This window comes from Dendrobates tinctorius, unplaced genomic scaffold (genome assembly GCF_039654945.1).
Source record: "Dendrobates tinctorius isolate UK_male_01 unplaced genomic scaffold, ASM3965494v1 ptg000270l, whole genome shotgun sequence".
Classification (NCBI taxonomy): domain Eukaryota; kingdom Metazoa; phylum Chordata; class Amphibia; order Anura; family Dendrobatidae; genus Dendrobates; species Dendrobates tinctorius.
In genome coordinates, this window is record NW_027361937.1 from 7265001 (window position 1) to 7275000 (window position 10000).

Here is a 10000-nt window from a genome sequence, read left to right on the forward strand (position 1 = left end):
CCCGGCTAGCTCAGTCGGTAGAGCATGAGACTCTTAATCTCAGGGTCGTGGGTTCGAGCCCCACGTTGGGCGCTTGCTTCTTACCTCCTTTTACTGCTTGTGCTAACCCACGTCATCCCAGAAAACCGCCTGCGGAATGCCCTCTTCTGCTACAAAACACGAGAAACCGCATGGCTGGATCTGGATAAGTTGGAAACTTGGGCCGAAAGGTGGCAGATGCGGGTAACCAATGATAAATGGAAGGTTATACACGTGGGAAGAAGGAATCGCTATCACCATTACACACTGAATGGTTAGACCGCATGTGGAGTACTGTGTACAGTTTTGGGCACCGGTGCTCTGGAAGGATATAATGGAACTAGAGCGAGTACAAAGGAGGGCAACAAAATGAATAAAGGGGATAGGGGAACTACAATACACAGAGAGATTAGCAAAATTAGGATTATTTAGTCTAGAAAAAAGATGACTGAGGCGTGATCTAATAACCATATAAAAGGGGACAATACAAATATCTCTTGGAGGATCTGTTTCTACCAAGGAAGGTGACGTCACAAGGGGGCATTCTCTGCGTCTGGAGGAGAGAAGGTTTTTCCACCAACATAGAAGAGGATTCTTTACTGATAGGGCAGTGAGAATCTGGAATTCCTTGCCTGAGGAGGAGGTGGTGATGGTGAACACAGTTGAGGGGATCAAGAGAGCCCTGGATGTCTTCCTGGAGCATAACAATATTGTATCTTACAGTTCTTAGGGTCTTTAGAAGGACGTAGATCTGGGGATTGATTCTGACGGAATGTAGGCTGGACTGGATGGACAAATGTCTTTTTTCGGCCTTGCTAACTATGTTAGCCCCAGAGGATATAGAATAGGGAAGGCCCAAAAGAATGGTGAGCGAAAACAGGGCAGCAAGAGCCCAAAGACTTTTTTGCAAGTGTCTGTAAAATCAACGATGAAAGGAGGCGCAATGCAGCGGTCAGCAAACGAGGAAAAGAGCTGCTCTGCATTGGCCGGGAATCGAACCCGGGCCTCCCGCATGGCAGGCGAGAATTCTACCACTGAACCACCAATGCTTGGATGCGTCTGCGATGTCGGTGGTGTCCGCCACACCCAGGATCTGACAGCTACCTGCGCGCGACCGTACCGTGCAGCGTGCAGCTCCGATGCGCCGGCAGGCATCAGAAGCCCGGCTAGCTCAGTCGGTAGAGCATGAGACTCTTAATCTCAGGGTCGTCGGTTCGAGCCCCACGTTGGGCGCTTGCTTCTTACCTCCTTTTACTGCTTGTGCTAACCCACGTCATCCCAGAAAACCGCCTGCGGAATGCCCTCTTCTGCTACAAAACACGAGAAACCGCATGGCTGGATCTGGATAAGTTGGAAACTTGGGCCGAAAGGTGGCAGATGCGGGTAACCAATGATAAATGGAAGGTTATACACGTGGGAAGAAGGAATCGCTATCACCATTACACACTGAATGGTTAAACCGCATGTGGAGTACTGTGTACAGTTTTGGGCACCGGTGCTCAGGAAGGATATAATGGAACTAGAGCGAGTACAAAGGAGGGCAACAAAATGAATAAAGGGGATAGGGGAACTACAATACACAGAGAGATTAGCAAAATTAGGATTATTTAGTCTAGAAAAAAGATGACTGAGGCGTGATCTAATAACCATATAAAAGGGGACAATACAAATATCTCTTGGAGGATCTGTTTCTACCAAGGAAGGTGACGTCACAAGGGGGCATTCTCTGCGTCTGGAGGAGAGAAGGTTTTTCCACCAACATAGAAGAGGATTCTTTACTGATAGGGCAGTGAGAATCTGGAATTCCTTGCCTGAGGAGGAGGTGGTGATGGTTAACACAGTTGAGGGGATCAAGAGAGCCCTGGATGTCTTCCTGGAGCATAACAATATTGTATCTTACAGTTCTTAGGGTCTTTAGAAGGACGTAGATCTGGGGATTGATTCTGACGGAATGTAGGCTGGACTGGATGGACAAATGTCTTTTTTCGGCCTTGCTAACTATGTTAGCCCCAGAGGATATAGAATAGGGAAGGCCCAAAAAGATGGTGAGCGAAAACAGGGCAGCAAGAGCCCAAAGACTTTTTTGCAAGTGTCTGTAAAGTCAACGATGAAAGGAGGCGCAATGCAACGGTCAGCAAACGAGGAAAAGAGCTGCTCTGCATTGGCCGGGAATCGAACCCGGGCCTCCCGCGTGGCAGGCGAGAATTCTACCACTGAACCACCAATGCTTGGATGCGTCTGTGATGTCATAGAATCATAGAATCGTAGAGTTGGAAGGGACCTCCTGGGCCATCTGGTCCAACCCCTTGCTCAAAGCAGGATTCGCTAAATCATCCCAGTCAGATGTCTGTCCAGCCTCTGTTTGAAGACTTCCATTGAAGGAGAACTCACCACTTCTCGTGGCAGCCTGTTCCACTCATTGATCACTCTAACTGTCAAAAAGATTTTTCTAATATCTAATCTGTGTCTCTTCCCATTCAGTTTCATCCCATTGCTTCTAGTCTTTCCTTGTGCAAATGAGAATAAAGTTGATCCTTCTACAATGTGACAGCCCTTTAGATATTTGTAGACAGCTATTAAGTCTCCTCTCAGTCTTCTCTTTTGCAAACTAAACATTCCCAAATCCTGCAACCTTTCCTCATAAGACAGGGTTTGCAGACCGGTCACCATTCTGGTCGCTCTTTTCTGAACTTGCTCCAGTTTGTTGATGTCTTTTTTAAAATGTGGTGCCCAAAACTGGACACAATATTCCAGATGAGGTCTGACCAAAGAGGAGTAGAGGGAAATAATGACTTCACGTGATCTAGACTGTATGCTTCTGTTAATACATCCTAGAATTGCATTTGCCTTTTTTGCTGCTGCATCACACTGTTGACTCATATTCAGTCTGTGATCTATTAGTATACCCAAGTCTTTTTCACATGTGCTGTCACTTAGCCCTATTCCTCCCATTCTATATATGCTTTTTTCATTTTTATTGCCCAGATGTAGTACTTTGCATTTCTCCCTGTTAAAAACCATTCTGTTAGTTGCTGCCCACTTCTCCAGTTTATTTAAATCTTTTTGAATCCTCTCTCTCTCTTCTCTAGTATTAGCTATCCCTCCTAGCTTTGTGTCATCAGCAAATTTAATCAGTTTACCCTCAATTCCTTCATCTAAATCGTTGATAAAGATGTTGAACAATACAGGGCCCAGGACAGAGCCCTGTGGTACCCCACTTGAGACATTCTTCCAACTGGATGTGCAGCCATTTACGACCACTCTTTGGGTCCGATCACTAAGCCAGTTATGAATCCACCTAACAGTTGCCTTGTCCATTCCATACTTAGTCATTTTTTCAATAAGGATTGTATGAGAGACTTTGTCAAATGCTTTGCTGAAGTCAAGATATACTATATCTACAGCATTTCCTTGATCCACCCAATCAGTGATACCGTCATAGAAGGAAATTAAGTTAGTCTGACATGACTTATTAGTTAGAAACCCATGCTGACTCTGTTTAATCACTTCATTCTTATCCAGGTATTGACATACGTGTTGTTTAATAATTTGTTCAAAGATCTTTCCTGGTATAGAAGTCAGACTCACCGGCCTATAGTTGCCTGGGTCCACCTTCTTCCCCTTTTTGAAGATAGGAACAACATTTGCTCTTCTCCAGTCTTCTGGCACTTCTCCTGTTCTCCAAGAATTTTCAAAGATTATGGAGAGGGGTTCAAAAATTTCTTCTGCTATCTCCTTCAGTACTCTGGGGTGTAATTCATCTGGACCTGGAGACTTGAATTCATTTAGGTTAGCTAAGTGTTTCCTCACTATCTTTCTGTTTATAGATATCCTGGATTCTTCTATTCCCTTAATAGGACAGTGAATAACAGTTGATGTTGCATTTCCTTTCTGAGAGAAAACAGATGCAAAATAGGAATTTAAAAGTTCAGCCTTCTCAACATCCTGTCTTACCATTTCATCATTTTCATCCTGTAAAAATCCTATAGCATCTTTGACTTTTCTTTTACTTTTGACATATCCCCAAAATCCTTTATTATTGCTTTTGACATCTCTTGCAAGCCTCAGTTCATTTTCAGCTTTAGATAATCTGATTTGTGCCCTGCAGGTTCTGCAGACAGCATTATATTCTTCTTTAGATATGCCTCCCTCTTTCCATTTTATAAACATTTTTTTCTTCCTTTTTAGCATGTGCTTAAGTTCTGTGTTCATCCATCCTGGTTTCCTTAAATGCTTCCTATTCTTCCCTCTTTTCGGAATTGTTAACAACTGTGCTTTGAGAATTTCATTTTTCAAGATTTCCCATCCTTCCTGGACATTTTTGTCTTTAAGGATATCCAGCCATTGGATCCCTCCAATTCTCTTTTCGGTGGTGTCCGCCACACCCAGGATCTGACAGCTACCTGCGCGCGACCGGACCGTGCCGCGTGCAGCTCCGATGCGCCGGCAGGCGTCAGAAGCCCAGCTAGCTCAGTCGGTAGAGCATGAGACTCTTAATCTCAGGGTCGTGGGTTCGAGCCCCACGTTGGGCGCTTGCTTCTTACCTCCTTTTACTTCTTGTGCTAACCCACGTCATCCCATAAAACCGCCTGCGGAATGCCCTCTTCTGCTACAAAACACGAGAAACCGCATGGCTGGATCTGGATAAATTGGAAACTTGGGCCGAAAGGTGGCAGATGCGGGTAACCAATGATAAATGGAAGGTTATACACGTGGGAAGAAGGAATCGCCATCACCATTACACACTGAATGGTTAGACCGCATGTGGAGTACTGTGTACAGTTTTGGGCACCGGTGCTCAGGAAGGATATAATGGAACTAGAGCGAGTACAAAGGAGGGCAACAAAATGAATAAAGGGGATAGGGGAACTACAATACACAGAGAGATTAGCAAAATTAGGATTATTTAGTCTAGAAAAAAGATGACTGAGGCGTGATCTAATAACCATATAAAAGGGGACAATACAAATATCTCTTGGAGGATCTGTTTCTACCAAGGAAGGTGACGTCACAAGGGGGCATTCTCTGCGTCTGGAGGAGAGAAGGTTTTTCCACCAACATAGAAGAGGATTCTTTACTGATAGGGCAGTGAGAATCTGGAATTCCTTGCCTGAGGAGGAGGTGGTGATGGTGAACACAGTTGAGGGGATCAAGAGAGCCCTGGATGTCTTCCTGGAGCATAACAATATTGTATCTTACAGTTCTTAGGGTCTTTAGAAGGACGTAGATCTGGGGATTGATTCTGACGGAATGTAGGCTGGACTGGATGGACAAATGTCTTTTTTCGGCCTTGCTAACTATGTTAGCCCCAGAGGATATAGAATAGGGAAGGCCCAAAAGGATGGTGAGCGAAAACAGGGCAGCAAGAGCCCAAAGACTTTTTTGCAAGTGTCTGTAAAGTCAACGATGAAAGGAGGCGCAATGCAACGGTCAGCAAACGAGGAAAAGAGCTGCTCTGCATTGGCCGGGAATCGAACCCGGGCCTCCCGCGTGGCAGGCGAGAATTCTACCACTGAACCACCAATGCTTGGATGCGTCTGCGATGTCGGTGGTGTCCGCCACACCCAGGATCTGACAGCTACCTGCGCGCGACCGGACCGTGCCGCGTGCAGCTCCGATGCGCCGGCAGGCGTCAGTAGCCCGGCTAGCTCAATCGGTAGAGCATGAGACTCTTAATGTCAGGGTCGTTGGTTCGAGCCCCACGTTGGGCGCTTGCTTCTTACCTCCTTTTACTGCTTGTGCTAACCCACGTCATCCCAGAAAACCGCCTGCGGAATGCCCTCTTCTGCTACAAAACACGAGAAACCGCATGGCTGGATCTGGATAAGTTGGAAACTTGGGCCGAAAGGTGGCAGATGCGGGTAACCAATGATAAATGGAAGGTTATACACGTGGGAAGAAGGAATCGCTATCACCATTACACACTGAATGGTTAGACCGCATGTGGAGTACTGTGTACAGTTTTGGGCACCGGTGCTCAGGAAGGATATAATGGAACTAGAGCGAGTACAAAGGAGGGCAACAAAATGAATAAAGGGGATAGGGGAACTACAATACACAGAGAGATTAGCAAAATTAGGATTATTTAGTCTAGAAAAAAGATGACTGAGGCGTGATCTAATAACCATATAAAAGGGGACAATACAAATATCTCTTGGAGGATCTGTTTCTACCAAGGAAGGTGACGTCACAAGGGGGCATTCTCTGCGTCTGGAGGAGAGAAGGTTTTTCCACCAACATAGAAGAGGATTCTTTACTGATAGGGCAGTGAGAATCTGGAATTCCTTGCCTGAGGAGGAGGTGGTGATGGTGAACACAGTTGAGGGGATCAAGAGAGCCCTGGATGTCTTCCTGGAGCATAACAATATTGTATCTTACAGTTCTTAGGGTCTTTAGAAGGACGTAGATCTGGGGATTGATTCTGACGGAATGTAGGCTGGACTGGATGGACAAATGTCTTTTTTCGGCCTTGCTAACTATGTTAGCCCCAGAGGATATAGAATAGGGAAGGCCCAAAAGGATGGTGAGCGAAAACAGGGCAGCAAGAGCCCAAAGACTTTTTTGCAAGTGTCTGTAAAGTCAACGATGAAAGGAGGCGCAATGCAACGGTCGGCAAACGAGGAAAAGAGCTGTTCTGCATTGGCCTGGAATCGAACCCGGGCCTCCCGCGTGGCAGGCGAGAATTCTACCACTGAGCCACCAATGTTTGGATGCGTCTGCGATGTCGGTGGTGTCCGCCACACCCAGGATCTGACAGCTACCTGCGCGCGACCGGACCGTGCCGCGTGCAGCTCCGATGCGCCGGCAGGCGGCAGAAGCCCGGCTAGCGGCAGAAGCCCGGCTAGCGGCAGAAGCCCGGCTAGCGGCAGAAGCCCGGCTAGCGGCAGAAGCCCGGCTAGCGGCAGAAGCCCGGCTAGCGGCAGAAGCCCGGCTAGCTCAGTCGGTAGAGCATGAGACTCTTAATCTCAGGGTCGTGGGTTCGAGCCCCACGTTGGGCGCTTGCTTCTTACCTCCTTTTACTGCTTGTGCTAACCCACGTCATCCCAGAAAACCGCCTGCGGAATACCCTCTTCTGCTACAAAACACGAGAAACCGCATGGCTGGATCTGGATAAGTTGGAAACTTGGGCCGAAAGGTGGCAGATGCGGGTAACCAATGATAAATGGAAGGTTATACACGTGGGAAGAAGGAATCGCTATCACCATTACACACTGAATGGTTAGACCGCATGTGGAGTACTGTGTACAGTTTTGGGCACCGGTGCTCAGGAAGGATATAATGGAACTAGAGCGAGTCCAAAGGAGGGCAGCAAAATGAATAAAGGGGATAGGGGAACTACAATACACAGAGAGATTAGCAAAATTAGGATTATTTAGTCTAGAAAAAAGATGACTGAGGCGTGATCTAATAACCATATAAAAGGGGACAATACAAATATCTCTTGGAGGATCTGTTTCTACCAAGGAAGGTGACGTCACAAGGGGGCATTCTCTGCGTCTGGAGGAGAGAAGGTTTTTCCACCAACATAGAAGAGGATTCTTTACTGATAGGGCAGTGACAAACTGGAATTCCTTGCCTGAGGAGGAGGTGGTGATGGTGAACACAGTTGAGGGGATCAAGAGAGCCCTGGATGTCTTCCTGGAGCATAACAATATTGTATCTTACAGTTCTTAGGGTCTTTAGAAGGACGTAGATCTGGGGATTGATTCTGACGGAATGTAGGCTGGACTGGATGGACAAATGTCTTTTTTCCTTTTTTCGGCCTTGCTAACTATGTTAGCCCCAGAGGATATAGAATAGGGAAGGCCCAAAAGGATGGTGAGCGAAAACAGGGCAGCAAGAGCCCAAAGACTTTTTTGCAAGTGTCTGTAAAGTCAACGATGAAAGGAGGGGCAATGCAACGGTCAGCAAACGAGGAAAAGAGCTGCTCTGCATTGGCCGGGAATCGAACCCGGGCCTCCCGCGTGGCAGGCGAGAATTCTACCACTGAACCACCAATGCTTGGATGCGTCTGCGATGTCGGTGGTGTCCGCCACACCCAGGATCTGACAGCTACCTGCGCGCGACCGGACCGTGCCGCGTGCAGCTCCGATGCGCCGGCAGGCGTCAGAAGCCCGGCTAGCTCAGTCGGTAGAGCATGAGACTCTTAATCTCAGGGTCGTGGGTTCGAGCCCCACGTTGGGCGCTTGCTTCTTACCTCCCTTTACTGCTTGTGCTAACCCACGTCATCACAGAAAACCGCCTGCGGAATGCCCTCTTCTGCTACAAAACATGAGAAACCGCATGGCTGGATCTGGATAAGTTGGAAACTTGGGCCGAAAGGTGGCAGATGCGGGTAACCAATGATAAATGGAAGGTTATACACGTGGGAAGAAGGAATCGCTATCACCATTACACACTGAATGGTTAGACCGCATGTGGAGTACTGTGTACAGTTTTGGGCACCGGTGCTCAGGAAGGATATAATGGAACTAGAGCGAGTACAAAGGAGGGCAACAAAATGAATAAAGGGGATAGGGGAACTACAATACACAGAGAGATTAGCAAAATTAGGATTATTTAGTCTAGAAAAAAGATGACTGAGGCGTGATCTAATACCCATATAAAAGGGGACAATACAAATATCTCTTGGAGGATCTGTTTCTACCAAGGAAGGTGACGTCACAAGGGGGCATTCTCTGCGTCTGGAGGAGAGAAGGTTTTTCCACCAACATAGAAGAGGATTCTTTACTGATAGGGCAGTGAGAATCTGGAATTCCTTGCCTGAGGAGGAGGTGGTGATGGTGAACACAGTTGAGGGGATCAAGAGAGCCCTGGATGTCTTCCTGGAGCATAACAATATTGTATCTTACAGTTCTTAGGGTCTTTAGAAGGACGTAGATCTGGGGATTGATTCTGACGGAATGTAGGCTGGACTGGATGGACAAATGTCTTTTTTCGGCCTTGCTAACTATGTTAGCCCCAGAGGATATAGAATAGGGAAGGCCCAAAAGGATGGTGAGCGAAAACAGGGCAGCAAGAGCCCAAAGACTTTTTTGCAAGTGTCTGTAAAGTCAACGATGAAAGGAGGCGCAATGCAACGGTCAGCAAACGAGGAAAAGAGCTGCTCTGCATTGGCCGGGAATCAAACCCGGGCCTCCCGCGTGGCAGGCGAGAATTATACCACTGAACCACCAATGCTTGGATGCGTCTGCGATGTCGGTGGTGTCCGCCACACCCAGGATCTGACAGCTACCTGCGCGCGACCGGACCGTGCCGCGTGCAGCTCCGATGCGCCGGCAGGCGTCAGAAGCCCGGCTAGCTCAGTCGGTAGAGCATGAGACTCTTAATCTCAGGGTCGTGGGTTCGAGCCCCACGTTGGGCGCTTGCTTCTTACCTCCTTTTACTGCTTGTGCTAACCCACGTCATCCCAGAAAACCGCCTGCGGAATGCCCTCTTCTGCTACAGAACACGAGAAACCGCATGGCTGGATCTGGATAAGTTGGAAACTTGGGCCGAAAGGTGGCAGATGCAGGTAACCAATGATAAATGGAAGGTTATACACGTGGGAAGAAGGAATCGCTATCACCATTACACACTGAATGGTTAGACCGCATGTGGAGTACTGTGTACAGTTTTGGGCACCGGTGCTCAGGAAGGATATAATGGAACTAGAGCGAGTACAAAGGAGGGCAACAAAATGAATAAAGGGGATAGGGGAACTACAATACACAGAGAGATTAGCAAAATTAGGATTATTTAGTCTAGAAAAAAGATGACTGAGGCGTGATCTAATACCCATATAAAAGGGGACAATACAAATATCTCTTGGAGGATCTGTTTCTACCAAGGAAGGTGACGTCACAAGGGGGCATTCTCTGCGTCTGGAGGAGAGAAGGTTTTTCCACCAACATAGAAGAGGATTCTTTACTGATAGGGCAGTGAGAATCTGGAATTCCTTGCCTGAGGAGGAGGTGGTTATGGTGAACACAGTTGAGGGGAT

General features: G+C 47.4%; 9 non-coding genes across 9 annotated transcripts in view; 5 read left to right on the top strand and 4 right to left on the bottom strand.

Annotated features, from left to right (window-relative positions):
• TRNAK-CUU (transfer RNA lysine (anticodon CUU)) overlaps positions 1-72 on the top strand; it is a 73-nt gene extending 1 nt beyond the window's left edge. Inside the window, exon 1 of the tRNA in view lies at positions 1-72. This exon is cut by the window's left edge and continues 1 nt beyond it. This is a non-coding gene — a tRNA (tRNA-Lys).
• A 924-nt stretch (positions 73-996) lies between these two features.
• TRNAG-GCC (transfer RNA glycine (anticodon GCC)) lies at positions 997-1067 on the bottom strand. The gene has a single exon. It is a non-coding gene; the product is annotated as a tRNA-Gly (tRNA).
• A 1108-nt stretch (positions 1068-2175) lies between these two features.
• TRNAG-GCC (transfer RNA glycine (anticodon GCC)) lies at positions 2176-2246 on the bottom strand. The gene has a single exon. It is a non-coding gene; the product is annotated as a tRNA-Gly (tRNA).
• Positions 2247-4477: 2231 nt separating this feature from the next.
• TRNAK-CUU (transfer RNA lysine (anticodon CUU)) lies at positions 4478-4550 on the top strand. Its single transcript has one exon. It is a non-coding gene; the product is annotated as a tRNA-Lys (tRNA).
• Positions 4551-5474: 924 nt separating this feature from the next.
• TRNAG-GCC (transfer RNA glycine (anticodon GCC)) lies at positions 5475-5545 on the bottom strand. Its single transcript has one exon. It is a non-coding gene; the product is annotated as a tRNA-Gly (tRNA).
• A 1398-nt stretch (positions 5546-6943) lies between these two features.
• Positions 6944-7016, top strand: TRNAK-CUU (transfer RNA lysine (anticodon CUU)). The gene has a single exon. It is a non-coding gene; the product is annotated as a tRNA-Lys (tRNA).
• A 932-nt stretch (positions 7017-7948) lies between these two features.
• On the bottom strand, positions 7949-8019 carry TRNAG-GCC (transfer RNA glycine (anticodon GCC)). The gene has a single exon. It is a non-coding gene; the product is annotated as a tRNA-Gly (tRNA).
• A 111-nt stretch (positions 8020-8130) lies between these two features.
• On the top strand, positions 8131-8203 carry TRNAK-CUU (transfer RNA lysine (anticodon CUU)). Its single transcript has one exon. It is a non-coding gene; the product is annotated as a tRNA-Lys (tRNA).
• Positions 8204-9309: 1106 nt separating this feature from the next.
• On the top strand, positions 9310-9382 carry TRNAK-CUU (transfer RNA lysine (anticodon CUU)). Its single transcript has one exon. It is a non-coding gene; the product is annotated as a tRNA-Lys (tRNA).
• Positions 9383-10000: the final 618 nt, after the last annotated feature.